The sequence below is a fragment of the Gopherus evgoodei genome, chromosome 13 (assembly GCF_007399415.2).
Source record: "Gopherus evgoodei ecotype Sinaloan lineage chromosome 13, rGopEvg1_v1.p, whole genome shotgun sequence".
Taxonomy (NCBI): domain Eukaryota; kingdom Metazoa; phylum Chordata; order Testudines; family Testudinidae; genus Gopherus; species Gopherus evgoodei.
This window is the reverse complement of record NC_044334.1, coordinates 169,244-193,217: the sequence shown is the minus strand read 5'-3', so window position 1 is coordinate 193,217 and position 23,974 is coordinate 169,244. Positions and strand designations below refer to the sequence as shown.

Genomic DNA, 23,974 nt, shown 5'->3' with positions numbered 1-23,974 from the left:
GCCGCCCCTGCTCTGAAGGGAAGTGAATGAGACCCACAATTGTGCTTCTCTGAAGCAAAGTAACTTGGGCCTGCATTTTTAAAGGTATTTAGGCATTGCTGCGCTCAGTGTTGCAACTATTAACTGACTTAGGAACCTAAATCTCAGTTTCACAAGGACTTAGGTTCCTAGGTCAGTTAAGCGTGGCAAGGTTGAGTGCAGCAATGTCTAAACACCTTTTAAAAATCCAGGCCTCTCTCCTTTAATTAGAACAAAGGAGTGCCATTGTTGTAGAAGAGTTATAAACCACGCACTTGATACTGTAGCCAACCATATTAATAATGAAAGCAGGCCAGTGCAAGAATATAACTAAGTTAGAGTAGTAGACTGTATTTCTTAACAACCACTATAAGGGCTGAAATAACATCAAAGGGTACATAAACACACACAACATCCAGTGTAGTCACTAAATGAATGCTATCCTGAAAAAAACAGACTTGGTGAAGCTGGGAAGAACTTAAAGTTTAGGGGAGTTGCCATCACCTTTCAGGTACCATGCAGCTTGATACTTGCTCTCCTCCGATGAAACATGATCAATATTGAAAAAAGTAAAAATAAATAACCTAGATGCTGCTTGCATGACTTAAGATGGACTTGAACACAAAGAATGAGGATGAACCTTAATGTTCCCAATGGATGCTATCATGTGACTTGGCAGCATAGCTAGGCCTGGCATGAGCAAGTCTTATTTGTTAGACATAATATTATAGCGTGCAGCCTTCTTATCTCTTCTGTTTTAATCACCTATCCTTAAACGTTGCATGCTTTCTTAAAATCCCTGGACATTGTCCAGCCTGTGCAATTACTAAGGCTGGGGACCTAAGATAAACAACAGGCTGTAATCAGGTAATTTTAAACACAGTGGTGTACAATTACACTACATGCTCCTATCTTTACAGAGAGCAAGAATTCCAGTCATAGAATCATAGAAGATTAGGGTTGGAAGAGACCTCAGGAGGTCATGTAGTCCAACCCCCTGCTCAAAGCAAGACCAACACCAACTAAATCATCCCAGCCAGGGCTTTGTCAAGCCGGGCCTTAAAAACCTCTAAGGAAGGAGATTCCACCACCTCCCTAGGGAACCCATTCCAGTGCTTCACCACCCTCCCAGTGAAATAGTTTTTCCTAATATCCAACCTAAACCTCCCCCACTGCAACATGACACCATTGCTCCTTGTTCTGTCATCTGCCACCACTGAGAACAGCCGAGCTCCATCCTCTTTAGAACCAACCTTCAGGTAGTTGAAGGCTGCTAACAAATACCCTCTCCCTCTTCTCTTCTGCAGACTAAACAAGTCTAGTTCCCTCAGCCTCTCCTCATAAATCATGTGACCCAGCCCCTGGATCTTTTTTGTTGCCCTCCACTGGACTCTCTCCAATTTGTCTACATCCCTGCTGTAGTGGAGGGACCGAAACTGGACGCAGTACTCCAGGTGTGGCCTCACCAGTGCAGAATAGAGAGGAATAATCACTTCCCTCGATCTGCTGGCAATGCATCTACTAATGCAGCCCAATATGCCATTAGCCGTCTTGGCAACAAGGGCTGCTGATTCATATCCAGCTTCTGATCCACTGTAATCCCCAGGTCCTTTTCTACAGAACTGCTGCTTAGCCAGTCAGTTCCCAGCCTGTAGCGGTGCATGGGATTCTTCCGTACTCAGTGCAGGTTTCTGCACTTGTTCTTGTTGAACCTCATCAGACTTCTTTTGGCCCAATCCTCCAATTTGTCTAGGTCATTCTGGACCCCATCCCTACCCTCCAGCATATTTACTTCTCCCCACACCTTAGTGTCATTTGCAAACTGCTGAGGGTGCAATTAATCCCATCATCCAGATCATTAATAAAATTGTTGGGGGTGGGGAGGGATAGCTCAGTGGTTTGAGCATTGGCTTGCTAAAACCAAGGTTGTGAGTTCAACCCTCAAGGGGGCCATTGAGGGATCTTGGGGCAAAAATCTGTTTGGGGATTGATCCTGCTTTGACCAGGGGGTTGGACTAGATGACCTCCTGAGGTCCTTTCCAACACTGATATTCTATGTTGAACAAAACCAGCCCCAGGACTGACTCTTGGGGCACTCTGCTTGATACCAGCTGCCAACTAGATATTGAGCCCAACAATCTAGCCAGCTTTCTATCCCTCTTGTAGTCCATTCATCCAATCCATACTTTTTTAACTTGCTGGCAAGAATACCATGGGAGACTATACCAAAAGCTTTGCTAAAGTCAAGATATATCATGTCCACCATTTCCCCCATATCCACAGAGCCAGTTATCTCATCATAGAAGGCAATCAGGTTGGTCAGGCATGACTTGCCCTTGGTGAATCCATGTTGACTATTGCTAATCACCTTCCTCTCCTCCAAGTGCTTCAAGATGGTTTCCTTGAGGACCTCCTCCATGATTTTTCCAGGGACTGAGGTGAGACTGACCGGTCTGCAGTTCCTCAGGTTCTCCTTCTTCCCTTTTTTAAGGATGGGCACTATATTTGCCTTTTTCCAATCATCCAGGACCTCCCCCGATCGGATGAGTTTTCAAAGTTAGTGGCCAATGGCTCTGCAATCACATCAGCCAATTTCCTCAGCATACTCAGATGCATTAGATCTGGACCCATGGATTTCTGCATGTCCAGCTTTTCTAATCAGTCCTTAATCCGTTCTTTCACCACGGAGGGTTGCTCACCTCCTCCTCATACTGTGTTGCCCAGGACAGCAGTGTGGGAGCTGACCTTGTCTGTGAAGACGAAGGCAAAAAAGCATTGAATACTTCAGCTTTTTCCACATCGTCTGTCACTAGGTTGCCTCCCCCATTCATTAAGGATCCCTCACTTTCCCTGACCTTTTTCTTGTTGCTAACATACCTGTAGAAACTCTTTTTGTTACCTTTCACATATCTTGCTAGCTGCAACTCCAATTGTGCTTTGGCCTTCCTGATTACACCCCGGCATGCTTGAGCAATATTTTTATACTCCCTCCTAGTCATCTGTCCAAGTTTCTATTTCTTGTAAGCTTCCTTTTTGTGTTTAAGCTCACTGAAGATTTCAGTGTTAAGCCAAGCTGGTCGCCTGCCATATTTACTATTCTTTCTGCACATCAGGATGGTTTGTTCCTGCACTCTCAATAAGGCTTCATTAAAATACAGCCAGCTCTCCTGGACTCCTTTCCCCCTCATATTAGCCTCCCAGGGGATCCTGCCTATCAGTTCCCTAAGGGAGTCAAAGTCTGCTTTTCTGAAGTCCAGGGCCTGTATTTTGCTACTCTCCTTTCTTCCTTTTGCGAGGATCCTGAATTCAACCATCTCATGATCACTGCTGCCCTCTTCTACTTCTTCTGCCAATTCTTCCCTCTTTATAAGCAGCAGGTCAAGAGGAGAATGGCCCCTGGTTGTTTCCTCCAGTACTTGTACCAGGAAGTTGTCCCCAACACTCTCCAAAAACTTCCTAGATTGTCTGTGCTCTGCTGTATTGCTCTCCCAGCAGATGACTGAAGTCCCCCATTAGAACCAGGGCCTGTGATCTGGAAACTTCATTTAATTGTCCGAAGAAAGCCTCATCTACCTCCTCCTCCTGGTCTGGTGGTCTATAGCAGATGCCCACTACGACATCACCCTTGTTGCTCTCACATCTAAACCAAAGACTTTCAACAGGCTTTTCTCCAGTTTCATACTGGAGCTCTGAGCAATCATACATACAGTGCAACTCCTCCAGCTTTCCTCCCCTGCCTGTCCTTCCTGAACAGTTTATACCGATCCATGACAGTGCTCCAGTCATGTGAGCTACCCCACCAAATCTCTGTTATTCCATTCATATCATAGTTATTTGACCGTGCCAGGACTTCCAAGTCTTCCTGCTTGTTTCCCAGGCTTCTGGCGTTCATGTACAAGCACCTAAGATAACTAGCTGATTGCCCTGCTTTCTCAGTATGAAACAGGAGGCCCCCCCATTGCACCCTCCTCCTTGTGTTTTCTCCTGGTATTCCACTTCCCCACTTACCACAGGGCTTAGGTCACCATCTTGGCAATGCTCCCTTGGTTAAGAGCTCTAAGTAGGTAGTGGCATAGTTGGTTCTAAATGTGGCTTGTGTTCCACATTCAACATGTTTGATATAGTTAATAACCATAGCAGGTCATGATGTATCATTAGTGTCAGTGGCCTAGGCTGTCACATGGTGATCTTACAGCCAGCTAACTACAGTATCATTATTTTGCTGTATAGAAAAGACTTCCCAATTGGGTTGGCTGTTACATAACTCTTTTCTCAGGATGGTATCCCAGAAAGTATTTCCATATTCGCTGCTGTCTGGGCACTCTACCCCCTGCTTAGATATGGTGCAGATAGCTATCTATCTTTTTGTAGAATGCATGGATTGCAAACAAGCCTAGGCTAGCACTAGCAGCTTTCTCATAACACAGACACATGGACTTAACTGGGTCAGATGAACGTCATGAACTGGTTACAAAACATGCAGTAGTGTAGACTGGGTCTTGGAACATGATAAAGTGTGGATTTAATAAAGTATGCTGCTCACAGTCACTTTAACTAGAAATCATATTGCATCTAAAAAGGGCTTTCACATCACTGCCTTTCATATGCAAATTAGTAAACATTCCATGCATTAAGAACTTATTCCTGGGAGGCTCTCTAGGATGGGAGGCTCTACTGGGAAGGGATGTCCCTAGAGTTCTCAAGCCCTTTGTAGTTTGGGTGCATTCTGCACTGCTACTGATTCAGGCTTTGTCCCCCAATTAAGGCTGTCTTCTGCAGACAAGAAGTAGTTGCTTGGTGGAGGTGAGGAAGAGAGGAGACTCTTCCCTTAGTCCTCTCTTCCTCTTCCCTCCTTAAAAGCAGAAGAAAGAGACCTTGAAGGAAGGAAGCTGAGCTGCTCAGGAGCAGATGCCTCTTGGCAGGAGTGGCTCTAGCTATTTTGCTGCGGGAGGTCCCTGGTCCCGCGGATTTGGCAGCACGCCTGCGGGAGGCAGTGACTGGCAGACCGGCGACCGGCAGAGTGGCCCCCATGGCTTGCCGGCCCAGGCATGTGCTTGGTGTGCTGGTGCCTGGAGCCGCCCCTGCCTCTTGGGATGGGAGAGTAGCTAAGACCATCACATTTGTCACAGGGCAGAGGAAGGAGAGCAGGCCTTGTGCAGCTGCAATCCTCGTAAGCTAGCACACTTTGCATCCTTCAAACAACCATTGTCCTATAATAGCTTATTGGAGGGAAAGAGAAAAGAAGGTGCTGCTGCTCCTACTGAAAGCCTTTTAGGTTCCAGAAGAGCAGGTAAGGCAGCAGAGTCCTATTAGGGTTGGCCTAAACTAGTTAAATTTGGGGAAGAGGGAAGCAGCAGCAGGATTAATTGAATTTGCCAGATTGCATGAGTATGGACTATTTCCCACCTCCCCCCCACCATGCCCCAGGGGAAGTTAGTTACAGATGGCAAAACTGGTTTAGTTGATTCACACAGGGAGAAACATCCTTTTAGAAGTAAGTTTTACAGTTAGAAACCATTATGCTCTGTCAATCAGAGTGCAATAAAACTCAGGTGTTCCATCTGCTGGTCACTTGTCATGTATTGGTAAGTTTGAAGATTGAGAGGTAGGGATGTCCCTTTCCATTATTTATTGGAGGGAAGTGAAGGGGAACGACGTAAAGAAGGGATCCTATAAGTGTCTGAGTTGGTCAGAGAATCAGATGTCAACCTAGAGATCAAATATCTAATCACCCTTCTGGCAATAACTGCACACACCAAAAAATGTCCAGATGCCAACTGCACTTTTCGGCATTGTATAAATAAAAACAGTGCAGTACATATACCAAGAAGGGGTAAAATGCCAACAAAAGAAATTAGTCTTTTATTTGAATTTCTAAGTGCGAAAATTACATACAAGTCAATAGTTCAAGGTATATGAAATTAGAATGGCATTTACTTAACTTGTGGCTCTAGTCTGAAAAGTGACCAAAATAGAGCTTCATGGGATTCCAGGATTCTGTCATGCCTACCTAGCTAGCCTCTTACAAGGCACTGAACTATCTGAGCATGTATCTATACACAGTGAGCCTGAAAAATGAAATCCAGCTTGTGAACTAAGCAGCGGCTAGCACTACAGCCTGCAGTGGGATGTGGAAGTCAGCTGAGTTCTTGTTGGCTTGTGCATCATCAACCATACTCAAGTTCCAGTTGCAGTATTTTTAACAGTTGTGTTGATGACTCTTCACCTCAACTAGAATTCAGCTCACTCAAGAGTCAGATATTTATGACAATGTTTCAGAGGCATCTTATAAATGCCTAATCACCATATAAAGCTTGGATACTATGGTGATGGGCACAGTACAAGAATCTAAATGGATGGGCACTGAAAAGTGACTTAGCAGTGCTAACATGAGTAAATCCTATTAAAATCTTTCTTTAGTTAAGCAACTATGTGCAACTCTGAATACAACAAAGGGGTTCTTTGAGTGATTGCCCATGTCCATGCACTGTATGTGAGTGTGCGCCTCACACACAGTTATTGGAGAACTTTTTTCCTCAGTGGTATCTGTTGGGGCAGCTCAAGTGCCTGCTACATCTGTGCACCACTCTGTGCCAGTATAAGAGGGCGGAGCTGCCCCGACCCCGCTCAGTTCCTTCTTATCGCCAGTGATGGTTGTTGGAGCGCTTCCATCCAGTATTGCGATGGCAAGTTTATTTTCCTCACCCTTTTTGTATATAGTGTGTTTAGTACTTAGTAGTTAATTAGATATAGCATAGCGTTAATATTAGGTTTTAGTTGTTTGGGTCTGTGACGAGGCAGCCCCGTCCTGCACTAGCCCCAGTGGTGTCAGACCAGTAGCTCTGATGAAGGAAGTCCCACCTTGTTCATACTGGGCATGCTCCAAGTGCTCTGGGAGTATAAAAGGAGGGAACTCAGCTCAGTCTGGGCTGACAGCTGCAGGGGAAGGACCTAACCGGGAAGCTCCTGTGGAGGACTAGCCAACACTCTTGAAGCTGCTGTGAACAAAGGCTTCTACAGGTTGGTGCATATCCCTACTGCAAGAGGAACCAGGGGAGGCAATGGATCCGGAGACCTGTGGAGAACCTTGGGATTTGCGGGAAACCTCAATGCCCAAGCCAGTAGGAAGCGACCCGGGAGTGTGTGACGGACTGGTACCTTGCCCCCGGTGAGCCTCAGCGTGTTTTGGTAGGACTCCCCCACGCTGAGCCAGTAGTAAGGTCCTACTGCCCTGTGACCAGGGGCAATTCTATGGACTCTGGCCACTAGGCCATGGTGTCCTGCAACTAGGGCCACTTTTATGGACTCTGGCCACTAGGCCGTGCTGCTCTGTAACGAGGGGCGTAAACCCTCACAGGGTCCCTTTTGAACCAAGTTTATTTGATACTGGGACTGGAGCCACGTCTCGCTCGCTGGGGTTCAAGTCCTGCTGGTCATGTGCCAGACTGATGCTGGTCTGTGACCCACATCCCAGCTGCCTAAGATGTCTGGGGGAGTCCCACATCAGTCACAAGTGTCACATTTGCAGATGATTTAAGCCTTGCTCAAAAAGAGACAGAACAGTCAGATTTGTCACCTTATGGAGGTGGCACTTTGCCCTCCCGGGGAGATGTTGGGTTCAGAGCACATTCCAAATGTGGCACTATTGATGCAGTGTGTGCTTCCTGAGATGTCTTTGGCACCACATTCTCTGTCTCTGGTACTGAAGAGGAGACAGATCTGCCAAGGATACGGTACCTCGTCCAGCAAGATCTTCATAACCGATAAAAGATCTCTGGGAGGGATTCTGAGGGGAGGCGTTCCCCACAGTATGCCTCTGCTGCAATAGGGGGTGCATCTGCTCCAGAACCTGTGCCATGTCTGCCAAGGCCAGCTCCTGAACTGTCTATTTGTCAGACCCAATCTTGATACCAGCAATGCCAGAAGCATATGCTGTTGCCAGAGAATTATTTAACCTCTCAATACCTATGTCCCTGGTGATGCAGGAAGGGTTCCAACCAGTACCAGTGTCTGTAGTGCCTATGCCAGCTCTGCAAGAGCATGCGTTACCAATGCTGCTCCTGGTGCCTAGGAGGCCAGTGCACTTAAAAGACGCTTACTTCCATATAGTGATCCTTCCAGACCACCGGAAGTTCATCATGAAACACATTACCAATTTACACTACTTTAGATTGGTCTGTCCGCAGCAGCCCCTTGCATTTTCGCAATGTGCAAGGTAAGGTAGTTGTATATCTGAGAGAATTGGGAATCCGTGCACTCCCCACCTGGACGATTGGTTGGTGACAGGCTGGCTGAACTCTCAAGTGCTGTCCAGTGTGGGTATCATTCAGTCCACCCTCAATGTACTGCGCCTGTTACTCAGTCAAGTCAGATACATTCTAAAAACCAGTGCAAAGAATAGTTTATGAGAGCACACCTGGATGCTATACAAACCAGAGCATTTCTGCCCCAGTCAAGGTTCCAGCTGCTCTGAGATCTGGTACTGGATCTAAAAGCACATCCCACTGTTACAGTGCACGCTTGCCTCAGACTTCTGTGGAACATGGCAACATGTATCTACATGACGTAACACACCTGATTATGCCTCAGGAAGCTTCACAGATGCCCCCTGTTGTCATAGTCTAGACAGATAAATTTGCATTCCAGAGGTAATTTTGTCCTCTCTGGACCGGTGGACAGACCCTCAGGCTGTTTGTATGGGAGTTCCCTTCATTTCTCTGCAACCAACACTTATGTGGGTCACGGATGCCTCGTTCCTGGGTTGGGGGCACCTATCGGAACTGTACAAACTCAAGGGTAGTGGTCCTTGCAGGAGCTGAGAACTCATATTAATGTCAGGCAACTACATGCTATCCATCTACCCTGCTCTGCCTTCCAGCCACATTCTGGGAAAAAAATCTGTTAGTGTTAAAGAACAATATAGCAACTATGCTTTACGTAAACAGACAGGGAGGGGCACGTTCCTCCCAACTGTGCCAGAAGGATACCTCCCAGGAGAGCAGAACACATCAGATGATTACCTGAGCAGGTCTTTGTCCCCTCACCATGAATGGTCACTAGGTCCAGATGTGGCTAGGCTCATCTTCCAGCTCTGGGGAAACTTCCCACCTGTACCTGTTTGCAACAAATGCCTCCTGTTCTGCTGCTGAGAGAATTCCAGACCTGGGTCTTTGACAGATGCTTTTCAGCTATCACGGATGAACTCTCGGCTGTATGCCTTTCCTCCGATTCCATCAGTACCCAGAGTCCTGTTTGAGATCAAGCAGGAACATGCTTGCTTCATTCGAATAGCAGCAGCATGGCCTCGACAATGCTGGTTTTTGAATCTTTTAGTGAGGCCTCCTATCTCCCCCATTAGATTCAGATGTGATTTTTTTTCAGACCACTGCAGTCTACTCAACCCCAACCTACAGGCCCTCGATTTAACAGTGTGGATACTTCCTGGCTAACACCACTAGAAAGGACTTGCTCGAAAGACATTCAGAAGGTGCTTTTGAACAGGAGAAAGCCTTCAACTAGGTGCACTTACCTGGCCAAATGGAAACATTTTTCTACCTGGTCTCAACAGATAAGTGTCTCTCCAGTGCAGGTTCCCATTAACCAGATTGGATTATCTGTTGCACCTAAAACAGCAAGGCCTGACTGCTAGTTCTACTGAAGTATATGTGGCAACGATTTCAGCGCTACTATCCAGTGGAGGGTAGTAGATCACTTTTTCTCTCACCCCCACAACTATCAGATTTCTAAAAGGGTTGGACAGATGATACCCTCTAGTACAAGAACCTGTTCCTCATGGGATTTAAATCTTGTTCTGACAAAATTAATGGGGCCTTTCTTTGAACCCCTTGCGCCACGCTCTCTCCTCCACTTTTCTATGGCATCCTGGTTGTTGCAATAACCTCAGTAAGGAGAGTGAGTGAACTGAGACCCTTGGTTTCAGAATCTCTTCTTTTACAGTTTTCCATAAGGATAAAGTTTACCTCTACCCTCACCCAAAATTCTTGTCAAAGGTAGTTTCCAATTTCCATGCTAATCTGGCAATTTATTTATCAACATTTTTCCTGAAGCCTCACATGCACATAGATGAACAGAACCTTCATTTGGTGGATGTGAGGAGAGCACTGTCCTATGTGGATTGCACCAGCCCTTTTTAGATCGTTACATAGTTATTTGTTGTGATGCTGGACATGGTGACTGGCAAACTGGTTTCCACTCTGAGGATTTGCTCTTGCATTTATTTGTGCTCCAGTTAGCATGTCACCCCCCAGACTGCTGGCTCATTTGACTAGAGCATAGGCAGCTTTTCTAGCATAAGGACCTACTGAAGCCGTTTGAAAAGCACCAGCCAGGTCCTTGGTACACACAGGGCCAGCTCCAGGGGTTTTGCCACCCCAAGCAGCCCTCCCTCTTCCCCCCCCACAAAAAGCCGCAATCGCCATCTGTGGCAATTCAGCGGGAAGTCCTTCGCTCCAAGAGAGGGACCCTCTGCCGAATTGCCACTGAATATCTGAAAGTGCCGCCTCACTCCGGAGTTGCAGCCCCAAGCACCTGCTTGATAAGCTGGTGCCTGGAGCCCGCCCTGGGTACACACTTTTGCTGCTCATTATGCCATTTCCCATCAATCCAGGAACTATGTCAGTTTTTGTGGGTTGTTCAGATAGACTGAGCCAGCGTCCATGTTAATCTGCTTGTGAGTCACCTACAGAGGAATTGGGGATTGGTCCTGCTTTGAGCAGGGCGTTGGACTAGATGACCGCCTGAGGTCCCATCCAACCCTGATAGTCTATGAATGGACATGTGCAATCACTTGAAGGAAAAATGGTTACCTACCTTTCCAAAAGTGTTGTTCTTTGAAATGTGCTGCACATGTCCATTCTACAAGCCACCTTCCTTCCCGTCTCTAGTAAAGTCTAGGAGTAGGTGGTAAGAAGGAAGTGAAAGGGGGGAAGGTTCCATCCTCTTAGACTGCTGGCAGTGGCAGCTCTCCCTTGACAGGTACTGCTTCGGAAAAAGGTTCTCTCACTACTGCTGAGACAGGCACATGCCTACACTGGGGACATGTGCAACCCCTCTCAAAGGGCAACAATTATGGAAATGTTGGTAGCAATCTTTTTGGTAAGCAGCAGCCCATTTTAGGCATCCATTTTCAGACTAAAACCTCCAAGAACTATTACTTTACTTTCCGGTATGGGCCCTCTCCTGCTCCCTAAGTGCCCTGGGAGTTACTCTCCCCTGCACTGCAACATTCACCCTTTTTTTTTTTTAACCTCAGGCTCCGACCTGCCAGGCTCAGGCTCTGCCTGAAGCCAGGCAAGGCCAAGTGTCCAGGTCTGATCCTGCACGTGCCTACACGTGTTCTTCTCCACCGGGGGGCTCCAGGCCCCAGCAGCGGGGCTGGGGGCGGCAGGCAGGGTGCCTTCGGCCTGCGGGAGGTGCACCGGAGCCACGGGACCGCCGAGCGGCAGAGCGCCCCCTGCGGCGTGCCGCCGTGCTTCGGGCGGCCCCTGTTCTCCACACGGTCGGGAGCCCCCTGGAGCCAGCGGAGCCTCCCGAGTCTGGAGCTGAGCCGCGCCGGTGTGGACCGGGAGGGCCCCTCTCCGCCGTCTCCCCGAGAGCCCGGCTCTGCCGCGGCTGTGACCGTTTAACGAGTCCTGCGGCGGCTCGAGGCACCGCAAATTGCCGCGATTTCCCCCGCGCTGTGCGCCCCGAGGGGCCCGATCCGGCGGCGGGCGGGCGGGCGGGCGGGCGCGGGTCAGCGCGCGGGGGCGGGGATAACCCCGCGGTAGCTGTCACGTGGAGCAGATGAAAGGGACGCGGCTTGGCAGGCAGGCCAGGAGCCGGAGCGCGGGGCAGGAGGAGGCGCGGGGCAGGGCGCCGCGGGGCAGGGGAGCCGCCGCTGCCGCCATGGGGCGCTGACCCGCTCGGACTCCCCCCCGGACCCGGAGCCGCTGGCGAGCGATGCGCGGCGGCTGGGCGCTGCCCCATCCCGCCGCGCGATGAGGGGCTGCGGGGCCGGCGCCGGGCCGGCCGTGCCGCCGCCGCTGCTGCTCGGGCTGCTGCTGGCCGCGGCCCCGGGCGCCGCGCTGGCCAAGGAGACGGCGTTCGTGGAGGTGGTGCTCTTCGAGTCCAGCCCCAGCGGCGACTACACCACCTACACCACGGGGCTGCAGGGGCGCTTCTCGCGGGCCGGGGCCACTCTCAGCGCCGAGGGCGAGATCGTGCAGGTGAGCGGCGGGGCTGCGCCGGGCGGGCCGGGCCAGGCCGGGCGGCCGGCGGCTCCCTGCTCCCAAGATGGCTCCGCTGGGCCAGGAGCGGCGGCCGCACCGTGCGGGCTAGGGGCGGGCAGGGCCCGCGGAGCTCGGGCTACTCTCGGCTCGTCGGGGCGGCCGCCCTGGGCATGGGGGGCTCGAAGGGCACCGGCGCGGAGCCGGGACGCGCTGCTCCTGCGTGCGGGGAATCCCCGCTGCCCCCTGGCTGGGGGGTCAGCGCCCCTCACCTGCTGTCCCCGGGGTGCGAGCGGTCGGCGGGGCGGCTCGGCCTGGTCTTTGCGCCCAGGCTGTGGGGCGCGTGTGCGGCGGAGACCGTGCCCCGCGTGTGGCTCTGGTCCTGTCCGCGCCGGGCCTGGCCCCGGCAAGACCCTGGCTCTGGGGACCAAGTACTGGTGACCCACGTGGGCAGGGCACTTGCCCGAGAAGAGGGCTGTAGGACTTGGCCATTGGCAAGCCCGTGGGATCCCCCTGGGTACTGGGCTGCCCCTGTCTCATTGCGTGCCCTCCGTGGAGGGAGGTGACCGTGCTCATACTACAGAGGGCCAGTCTGGTGTAGTGTAATGCTGAATTAAACACCCCCCGAGTGGTCTTGCTGCATATGCGTCTGTAGTTTGGACTCCTGGCTGGGAACTGGGGGATAGTTTACCTCTCACTTGTTTGAAGTACTTAGAATGGGAGAACCAGGAACTCTGAGGCTGCAGTAACCTGGAGATTTCACCCTTTCTAACAGGGCCTCCACCTTGTTACTAAATGAAAGAAGTCTGCATTCCAGAGGAAGCTTGATATGGAGGGATTAAAAAAATACTCTATTTGCAGGGCTTACTTTGTCTGAGATGTTAACGACGGCAGTGGTGCTGACCTACTGCTTATGATTGTTGTAACTGGATGCTGTTTCTTTTTTGTCTCGTTTTGCAAAGGCTTTAGAGAAACTCTAGTAGGTCTTTGGACGTAAATTATGTTGCCAAGGTTGCTGCTGATGGGAAGAGTTTTTTAAAAGGGTTTGGTATCTCTAAAGCGTTGTACACATCTGGGTATTGCTAGCGCCTCGCTTCCCTTTCCCCTAAGAAAAAGAGTGATTTGAGTTGTTTTGATTTTATATACTAGAGAATATTTCTGCAAAGAAAATGCATTGAGATTTCTTTTCTTCAGGTTCTGAGTGAATCTTGCTCACTATTATTAACGATAGCATAGAGTCAACAGTTGAAACTTTCCTGCATTCTTGAAACATGTTATGGCGTTTCTATTCTAGCACACTTTGAGAAATGGTCTTTGCACTTCCACCAGCGACAGCAATGATGAGAGTGCACAGGGCACAAGTAACTTTACTGCTGTCCTGTATCTAGCTGTTCTGAGCCCAGTTAGATACCGAGATAAAAGTGCCTATGCCCTGCTCTTGGGGAACTGCATTCATGGTAGTGCAATGGTGAGAGTCTCTTCAAAACATGTCAGTCGGCCAAGCTTGCATGGAACGGATTTATAAGTGATCTTTGTACCATGCTGTAAAGTACTGCAACTTTGGCTAGTTGGATTTTGCATGAGTAGAAATAGTTGACCACTCCAGGCTGCAAAACAGAACATTAAAACTTCAGTATGCTGTGTGATAGCCTATGCCAGGGGTTCTCAACCTTTTTCCACCTTCACCCCTGTCTCATTCAGTAGGACACCCATCTGTGTGGGGCTGTGTGCCGGTGCCTGATCCCTACCTGGGCAGCTCTGACCAGCTGCATGAGCACTCAAAGGAGGCTGGGGGCAGACTAGCAGCTGCAACCCCAGGCATTAGCAGCAGATGCGAGAGTGCCTTGGCTTCCCACTCCATGGCACCACTAGCTAGAGGAGCAGCTGCCCTGCTGTGCCTGGCTCTGGCTTCCCGCCTCGGATCTGGCTTGAGGGGAGTTGAGGGGGTGGAGGGTGTATGGAGCTGCTTTTAGGACTGCCCCACTCTGGGCAAGGCACTGCAGTTTTAGGGGGGCAACACCCTTGTGCCCTCTGAACTCTGCCCATGGGTTCAGGGCTTGAGCAAGGGTGGTGGGGGGTGGGAGCATGGGGTTTCAGCCATGCACTGCTCCTGGCTTTGGGAGGGGTAGAGAGGGGAGCTCAGGGTTCCTCGCCCTGTGCTGCCCCTGGCTTCCACTTGGAGGGGTTCGTGGGGTGCAAAGGGATGAGGGGGTGTCAGCCCTGGCGTTGCCCCTGGTGTCCAACCTGTGGGTGGTATCAGGCCTTGGGGTTTCAGCAATGTGCCCCTTGAAAGGCCGCAGTTGAGAAGCCGTTGTCTCATGTGATTCACATACACAATTCTGTGTAGAAAGTGAGGAGGAAAGTATTCAAGTGTTACATGTTCAGGTTTGTTGGAGAAAACAGTCAAGAAGTTATGGTTCTGAATTTTGCTGATTTATCAGTTCTTGTGGTGATTACCCATACATGTGCTAAAGCTCTTTCCAAAGTTACTAAGCTTCTCTCTAAAGCTTGGATTTCTGCTGAATGTTCCTGCTCACCCTGGTTGTTTGGCATTTTGATTTGAGACTCATCACAGAGAACTGTTGAAGTTGCTGTTTTGATATTTAAATCCGTTTCCTAAGTAGCTCTAGCAATTCATGCAGTTTCTGATGCTAAAATGTTTGGTTTTAGCTACCTTGTTCTTTCTGGTGGATCACTTTGTTCTATGTATTCACTAGTCCTTCACTCAGAGCTAATCTCCAGTTAGCTATTTAATACAAAATTAAGCTTAAACACATCACTTAAAACTATCTTTATTCTTCTTAGCAGGTAGATAATGTCAGAGTTTAGCAGAACCAGGCTATTCCCTATTCTATCTGGAACTTTTGAAGTACTTACCTAATTCCTTGTAGTCATTAGCAATTGTTGACTTAATTTTTTTTCTTTTGGCTAGGCTAAGTAAAGAAAATTGACTTAAATGGTATTTTAATAAGTTGACCTTGTTAAGTAATCACTAATAGCTGTCCTTATTTCACTTACAGCATCTGTGGAGTTGGTTGGTTTGAGCGTGAGCTCTGTATAAAAATACTGAATAGTAAGTTTTCTTTTGTAGTTCAGAGACTCTTTCTTTCCCTGTTCCCCTTCTTGGCTTTGTTATGGAATTTACTGTGAAACCTTAAATTTTCTAAGTGAACAAATTTTGTCACAGAAGAAGAGTTGTGAAATCAGATTGCTCCCTCCATCAGCAATGAAGCATTCAGTTTACTTTAAACTCTGCTTGTAGGGGCTGAAATATATACATTACTGGAATTACTTTGTTAATTCCAGCATGGTAAATCTTTGAAAAATGGGAGATTTTATTCTTACTATGAAATTTGCCATAAGATGAAACTTTGAATGTGTTGTCTGGAGGAGGCACAGTATTGAGAGAACTTAGAGACTGTCTTGCTTTTTAAATATAAATGTAAGGAAGAAAACATTTTAAAGGCTTAAACTGGCATAAACTAGAAGCAAATGTGTTACGTGATTTTTTTTTTGTGTGTGTGTGTGGCTTATTATAATATGGATCAGCTGATTTGCCTAATACTTAAAACATGGGTAGGGGTTGGGAATTAATGAAGCAAATTTTTGCATTTTACACTACTCATAATTTTTTTGCTAGTGGTTTTGTGCACACATGTACGCAGCCGCTATTTATCTCCCAAGCTATACTGTGTTTTTAGATTTCAAATGAGATTTTAATTTATGCTTGTAAATACTTGTATGAAAGTATTTCAGCCACCAGAGGGTGAAATAGGCCAGATGTCCTCCAAAGCAGGTAAACTAGCACCATCAAATCACTTCCTCTGTGTGCTCAGGAGCTAGAGCATGTATAGCATGTCCTTACCTGTATGTGGATTCCTTGCTCTTTTCCTGTCCCTTCTGGTGAGTTTCATGTGGCTAAGAGTTTCCAATCAATACCAAGTCCTCCAGAAGTATCTTTACAAACAGTTTCTACACTTAAGATCCAGCTAATCCAAGGAATGAAGAGATGTATGAGTCAGCTGTGAATGGCACTTCTGCCTTACCTGTAAGAAAATCAAGCTTGTCTGCAAAGAGTTCTTCAGCCCTCTAAGGGATCCTTGTTGGGGATTTAATACTCATAGAATAGAAGAATATTTTGCAAGGGACAGGTGGATGACATAACAGTATGCTACTTTCCTGGAGTCAAGACACAAGATGGCACTCTAAGATTGGATAGCCTTTTGAAGTCCATGAGGAAAGGGATCCATTGGTGGTGCATATTGGCACTAATGATGCTGTATTGCAGGATATCCACAGATAATTGATGACTCAGAAGTGTGAAGAACATCCAATTGATTTTCTTGGAGATGGTTCTTGTCCCATGAGCAAAAGAAGACAGAAGGTAGAAGATTCCTTAGTGAACCACTGGCTAAATAAGTGATGTAAGGTGTATGATTTTGGTTTTTGTGGAACACTGGGGGAGAAGGGGTGTACAGTCTGAATGGCCTCTATCTGGAGGAGGGGCCTGTACAGTTGGGATGGGCTCCACATCAGCAGAAGACGGGACCAGTTTTTTTTCAGTGACAGGCTAGTTAGAGTAGGCAAGAGGGGATTAAACTAATAAAAAGAAGAGCATAAAAGAAGGAAGATATGAACTCTCAGCACAAAATAGAGATGTTTAGAAAGAAAATCAGGAACTAAAGGACATGAAGAGCAGAAATTATTTAATTTCCTATATACCAATGCTAGGAGCCTTGGTAACAAATAAGGAGTTGGAATTACTCATTACAAACTTGTTTTTTTTTGTTTAGGTCTAGTTGGTATTACCAAAACCTGATGGGATGATTCCTATTGTTGGAACATTACAAATAAATGATTATAACCTATTTAGGAAGGATAAAATTGGCAAAAAGGAAACTCTCCCTCCCTCCCCCCCCATCTTTTCCAAGTCATTGATAAATTGAAAGGAAGTGATTGTGACTGTTATGGATGAATGTCCTAACAGAGAAAGTAGAAGATGGGACCTTACTGGTGTCTACTACAAGACTACCAAATCATAGCAGGGAACAGGCTGATAGGTGTGTAGGTGCCAATCTATAATGAATGGGAAAAGAGTCTGTGTGACTAGGGAATACTTCATTTTGAGTGAGGTATGCTGGAAGTCTCAGTCTGCCAGTATTCAAAACAGCTTTAGACATTCTAAAGATAGATGACTGTTTCTTAATCAAAATGTGTTGCATCCAAAATGAAGGAATTCTATACTACATCTTGACAGATGAAGAGTAACTTCCCCTTATTTAGTTCTGTGATAACTTAGGTACAAGTGATCATAACTTGATCCCATTTATAACGTTCAAAACAGAATAAAGAGCAGACCAATGGTACATATAGTAGGTGCTTTAAAAGGGCCAGTTCCATGAAGGTGAAAACAATTGAGCCAAATCAGTTGTAAGGCGGAATTTAATTAGAAAAATGTAAACAATTCTCAATTATTCACAACACTTTTTTCTAGAGGGCCCCAAAAGGTTGTATTGGTTAAAAACTGAGCTGATTTATACAGGAAGTGAAGAGAGAGATAAATATATTTTTAAAAAATGGAAGAAAGGGGAAGCTGAAAGTAATAATAGAATCAATATCATTTTCTGCACTTTTTAAGGGAAGCCAAGGAACACAAGGAACCCATACCTCAGAGTTAAGAACAGCAAGAAGCTGTTTGTTTAAAGCATATTTGTAAGAAAAAAACCCCTAAAAATGGAATTGTCCATTAGATGGAAATGATAGAATTATCATAATAAGCAGAAGAAGCAGAAGTGTTCATAAATAGTTTGTTCTGTATTTGCGGAAAAAAGAGAGGGTAAAGCCATCACAGGAATGACTCACTATTGGAATGGAATATCTCTGTAGGATGTATAAACAGCAGCTACTGAAGTTGACATTCTTAATCAGATAATTTACATCCAGGAATTTTAAAAAGACCTGCTGAGGAGCCCACTGGACTGTTCATGTGGATTTTCAGTAAGCCTTGGAACACCAGGGAAATTCCAGAAGTCTAGAAGAAAGCTAATGTGCCAATATTTAAAAAAGGGAAATGGGATGACCTTGGTAATTATAGGCCTGTCAGTCTGTCATTGGTCCCAGATAATAGGGTGGCTGAGAATTAAGGAGAGTTAATATAATGAATGCCAATCAACAGGGTTTATGGAAAATAATTCTTTTAAAACTAGATATGTGTTTTGATGAGATTACAAGTTTGATAAAGATAATAGTGTTGATTTTAATATACTTAAACTTTTGTAAGATATTTTCCTTGGTACAATTGCATTATGATTTAAAAAAAAATTAGAAGGAAATAAAATTAACCTAGCCAACACTAAATTGATGGAAAAACTGGATGACAGACTTCAAAATGTAATTATTAACAGAGAATGATGGTCAAAATAGGTGTGTTTCTAGTGGGGTCCTGTGGGGATAGGTTCTAGGACATACACTTACTAATACTTTTATTAATGACCTGGAAGAAAAGATTAAAATAGTTACTGATAGAGTTTTCAGGTGACCCCAGAATTGGGGAATGGTCAATAATGAAGAGGACTAGGCCACTCATACAGAGTGATCTGGATCGCTTGGTAATTTGGGTGCGAATGAACAATATGCATTTTAATGTGACTAAATGTATGCATCTAGGAACAAAGAATGTAGGCCATATTTATAGGATGGAGGACTCCATCTGGGAAGCAGCAACTCTGAAAAATATTAGGAAATCATGGTGGATAATCAGCATCACACAGGGAACCTGTGGCCCAAAGGGCCAATACAATTCTTGGATGCATAAAGAGGGGGATCTTGAGGTAGATGTAGAGATTATTTTACCTCCTGTATTCGTTACTGGTGTGACCAGTGCTGGAATACTGTGTCCATTTCTGGTGGTCGCCACTGAAGAAGGGCATTGATAGATTGGAGAGGGTTCAGTGAAGAATCATGAGAATGAGTAATGGATTAGAAACATCTTTATAGTGAGAGACTCAAGGAGCTCAGTTTATTTAGTTTGATCAAGTTGCCCCTTAATCTTCTTTGTTAAAGTCTAGAAGGACCTGTGTGAAGAAACAAATATTTAATAATGAGATCTTCAGTCTAGTTGAGCCAGTGGTGGGAAGCTGAAGCTAGACATTCAAACCGAAATAAAATGCATGCCTTATTAATCATTGGGCCAGTTCACCAAAGGTCATGGTGAATTTTCAATCACTGACAATTTTAAAATCCAGATGAGATGTTTTCCAACAGCTCTGCTCTAGGAATTAATTTAGAGAAGTTTTCTGGCTTTTGTTATATAGGAGGTCAGACTAGAAGATTACAGTGGTCCATTCTGGCCTTGGAATATGTGAATCTACAAAATCTGGAATGTCTCTCTGTCTTAAAACAGAGTAGTAAATAAATTCTGTTGCTTGTCAGCTTGATTCTCTTTGCTGACACAGCGAGGCATAAATGTCACCACTCTGAGCCAGCAGAATCAGCTGTACCCTGTCTGGGAGTCACTCTTGAATGGAATGGCTGCAGTGGAAACATCATTTGCTCATCTGTCGGCCACACCTCTCATGTTGTTGCTGATCAATACTGCCTGTTTTTGAGGCTTTGCTTGACACTTCTGACTGTGGCTTCCCTGGTGGATGTGAAGTATTTCATGTATACTGTCACAAGTTTCATCCTCTGTGAAACCCATTGCTCAGGAGCTTCTTCTTGGGTTATACTGGCAAAGGCTAGCATAGGTCAGCTTGTGAATCTGGCCTGATATCTGCACTTCTGTGTTTGAACTATTGTTTGTGGGTTTTGTTGTAGTTATGTCAAACCACAGTCTCTAACCTGTTGTTATGTGTGTTTTTTTTTTTTTTGGTAGAGTACTGACTTACGGTGCTCCAGTAATAAAATCCAAGATGCTTATCAGAAATATCCTCTGGAGGTTGTAGGAGAGTTGTGAGTTATTTCTGCCAGCGTTTGACAAAACTTTGTGTTAAGTTAATAGGATTCTAGGCCACCTCGAGAGGTCATGGAGTCCAGTCCCTGCCCTTATGGAGGACCAAATAATGTCTAGAACATCCCTAGAGCATCTGACAAAGTGGGTATTCACCCATGAAAGCTCATGCTTCAAAACATCCTGTTAGTCTATAAGGTGCCACAGGACACTTTGCTGCTTTTACAGATCCAGACTAACATGGCTATCCCTCTGATACTAGACCATCCCTGATAGACATTTATCTAACCTATTCTAAGTATCTCCAGAGATGGAGATTCCACAACCTCCCTAGGCAATTTATTCCAGTGTTTAACCACCCTGACAGTTAAGAACTTTTTCCTAATGTCCAAACCTAAACCTCCCGTGCTGCAGTTTAAGCCCATTGTTTTCTTGTTCTATCCTTAGAGGCTAAGGTGAACAAGTTTTCTCCCTTCGCCTGATGACACTCTTTAGATACCTGAAAACTGCTATCATGTCCCCTCTGTCTTCTCTTTTCCAAACTAAACAAACCCAATTCTTTCAGCCTTCCTTCACAGGTCATGTTCTCAAGACCTTTAATCATTCTTGTTGCTCTTCTCTGGACCCTCCCCAATTTATCCAGATATTTCTTGAAATACAGTGCTCAGAAACTAGACACAATACTCCGTTGACGCCTAACCAGTGCAGAGTAGAGCGGAAGAGTGACTTCTTGTGTCTTGCTCACAACACACCTTTTAATGCATCCCAGAATCACGTTTGCGTGTTTTTTTTATTTTTTTATTTTTTTTTTTTTTTTTGCAACAGCATCACATTGACTCATATTTAGCTTATGGTCCACTATAAACCCTAGATCCCTCTCCGCCATACTCCTTCCTAGACAGTCTCTTCCCATTCTTTATGTGTGAAACTGATTGTTCCTTCCTAAGTAGAGCACTTTGCATTTGTCTTTATTGAACTTCATCCTGTTTACCTCAGACCACTTCTCCATTTTGTCTAGATCATTTTGAATTATGACCCTGTCCTCCAAAGCAGTTGCAGTCCCTCCCAGTTTGGTATCATCTGCAAACTTAATAAGTGTACTTTCTATGCCAATATCTAAGTTGTTGATGAAGATATTGTACGGAGCTGGTCCCAAAACAGACTCCTGTGGAACCCCACTTGTTATACTTTTCCAGCAGGATTGGGAACCATTAATAACTACTCTGAGTATGGTTATCCAGCCAGTTATGCACCCACCTTATAGTAGCCCCATCTAAATTGTGTTTGCCTAGTTCAGCTCTTTGTGCTGCCTAATGACCAGAACTTGATGTGTCATGGTGCTGCATTTGCTGTGATGGATGTTAGCTGCACATTGTAATTATGCAGTCTCCTGGCTGGTTAAAATGGGGGAAAGGGAGAGCAGAGTTTTCCTCTCTAATACAGAGTAAATAAACAAGCAAACAAAAATAATCTGGCAAGGTTGTTAAATATAGCTACTTGTTTAACCACAGCAGGGCATCATCACTAACCCTCTCCGTGAACCTTTGCTCCGTTGCTACCACTGGTGCAACTCTGCTGGTGGAAGAAGTACTGTAGACTGGCTGCAGCATGGAAACTCTAGGAAAAGAAGCCTAGTGTAGACAAGGGCCAGCAATGTTGAGTCTAGCCTTTTCTGTTTTTTGCTCATTGTCTCACTGCAGGAGCAGAGAATGGTGCTTTAACCCAACTCTGAAATGAAAGTGGAGGCATATAGAGTCTAACAAATACTTGGTATTAGAGTATAATTTGTCTAAATAGTTCAGAAATAAAATCCAGAGCTTTAAGTGGTCTGAATAAAAAAAACACTTCAGTTGCTTGTCTCACTTCTTGGGTCATGTGATGTTAGTCTACTTACTTGTCAAGTTGCCTTTAGTCTCTCAGGTAAAAATAAGAAAATTTCGAATGTTTAGAAGGCCCTCCTTTTTCCTGTCCTGCTTTTTCCTCTGGATAATCCTTAGATGTTCTTTGTGCATCCTAAAGGGAGCGGGGGCAGATTCCATGGTTGTTCTTTGACAGGTCACCTTTAAATACTGAAACATAATGAGGATGGGGTTCTGACTCTTGTAAAGAAGGTAGCTGGAATAAAAGCTGCAGCTAGGAGAGAAGTGTGGCAATGATTGGAGGAGATGAGCTTAAGCAAAGTTTTTTGTTAATACAAAGTTTCATTTCTTGTCTCTTCGTTCATAGTTAAAATAAGTGAAATTTTGTCTTGCTCAAATTCAGAGCCTATAGGCTAATCAAAATTAGGAATTGGAATTATTCGTGGCTTTCAGTTACAAGCATGTTGGATTTTGTTGGCAGTTATCTTTTTAATGTGAAGATAGCTTGGTTCCACATCGCTGCCAGATGCCTTAATTGTAAGGCATTGCTGTAGTGCCACTGCTACCCACAGCTGTAGACATCAGCTGAAGCATAGTCCTCTGGTAAATTGCTTGAGACCCTAGGCCCAAAGATTAGCACATTCAGTGGCAGTGATCTATACTCAGAATTGCTGTTTTCCTGTCTTTAGAATTTGGGTTCTTGGAGATGAATACAGAAGTTTCAGATTACTACTTATTTTAGTAGAGATGGGATAGAACCTCTAAACTTGTGGCCTTTGAATAGCAGAGTGGGGGGATGGAGAAGAATGTTTGATCTGCTTGCCTCCATGTTGGATCTAAAGTCAGAAGCATACCTTGACTAGTGGTGCATTTAAACTTCCATTTTCAGCCACCTGAATCTGAACATGCTCCTGCATCAGCCTCAAAGCTGAACTCAGCCTAAACCTGATTTTTGGATTCTCGTACCAATCTCTTGCCCCATTGAGTGTTCTATCACAGGGGTTCTCAAACTGGGGTCAGGACCTCTTAGGGGGTCATGAGGTTATTACATGGGGGTTGTGAGCTGTCAGCCTCCATCCCAAACCCTGCGTTGCCTCCAGCATTTATAATGGTGTTAAATATATAGTGTTTTTTAATATATAAGGGGGGGTTGTGCTGTGTGAAAGCGGTCACCAGTACAAAAATCTAAGATCCCCTGTTCTATCAGTTAGGGTGGTTAAGTGAAAAATGGAAGATGTTTGTTTTTTCATGGCTGCTCTCTGAAGAAAATCAGGGTTCGCACATTTCTTCCATCAGCAGTGGAACCCAATAGTACCAGTGCCTTACTAATTTCTTAGTACCTGGTGAGTCAAAATTCAAGTGCAGTGTTCTACACAGTGTCATCAGAGCAACCAGGAATTGTTTCACACTTTGACCAGTTACTTGTATCTCTCCTCTACTAAACTAAGTTTGGTGGAATAGTTTGCTTTTTCAGCCTCCAGTTCCTCCTTGTTTCTACCCTGTTCTAGATATTGTGGCATTGAGACTGCCTGTGGGGATCTGCTCTGGCTTAAGCAAATGAAATCCTCACAGTACTGTACCCCTCATGTGTAATAGCATAGCACGTACAACTGTAAGTTTCAACCAGAGACTCTGAATTATTTCTTTTAGGCTACATGCCAAGCACTGAGACACAAACCAGTGGTTTTAAAATGTCCTGTGAGCTGGCAGGACCTCTTAGTGTTGTCCGATGTAAGTAGGAGGTTGGATACGTCTGCATTATATTAGCACTTTGCCAGTCCTCGCCTCAGACTGCTGGGATTTCTTACCAAGGTGCTGTGCCTGTATCTTGTTCAGGGGCTCAATCTTTATTATTTGCCTCTTCTGGAAGAATGCAGATGTTTCTGCCCACAACCTCCTTAATGTTTTAGTAGTAGAAGCCTGAT

The 23,974-nt window shown here is 45.7% G+C and overlaps 1 protein-coding gene and 1 long non-coding RNA gene across 2 annotated transcripts in view; one reads left to right on the top strand and one right to left on the bottom strand.

Moving 5' to 3' along the window:
* Positions 1-2,629: 2,629 nt before the first annotated feature.
* Positions 2,630-11,441, bottom strand: LOC115660884. Its single transcript, XR_004002966.1, has 3 exons — positions 11,286-11,441; positions 9,039-9,266; positions 2,630-2,768 (listed from the first exon to the last, which is right to left on the bottom strand). It is a non-coding gene; the product is annotated as an uncharacterized LOC115660884 (long non-coding RNA).
* Positions 11,442-12,068: 627 nt separating this feature from the next.
* Positions 12,069-23,974, top strand: part of ZNRF3 (zinc and ring finger 3) — a gene marked incomplete at its 3' end in the record, with an annotated part of 181,143 nt that continues 169,237 nt past the window's right edge. Inside the window, exon 1 of the mRNA XM_030582723.1 lies at positions 12,069-12,242. The remainder of the gene's footprint in view (positions 12,243-23,974) is intronic.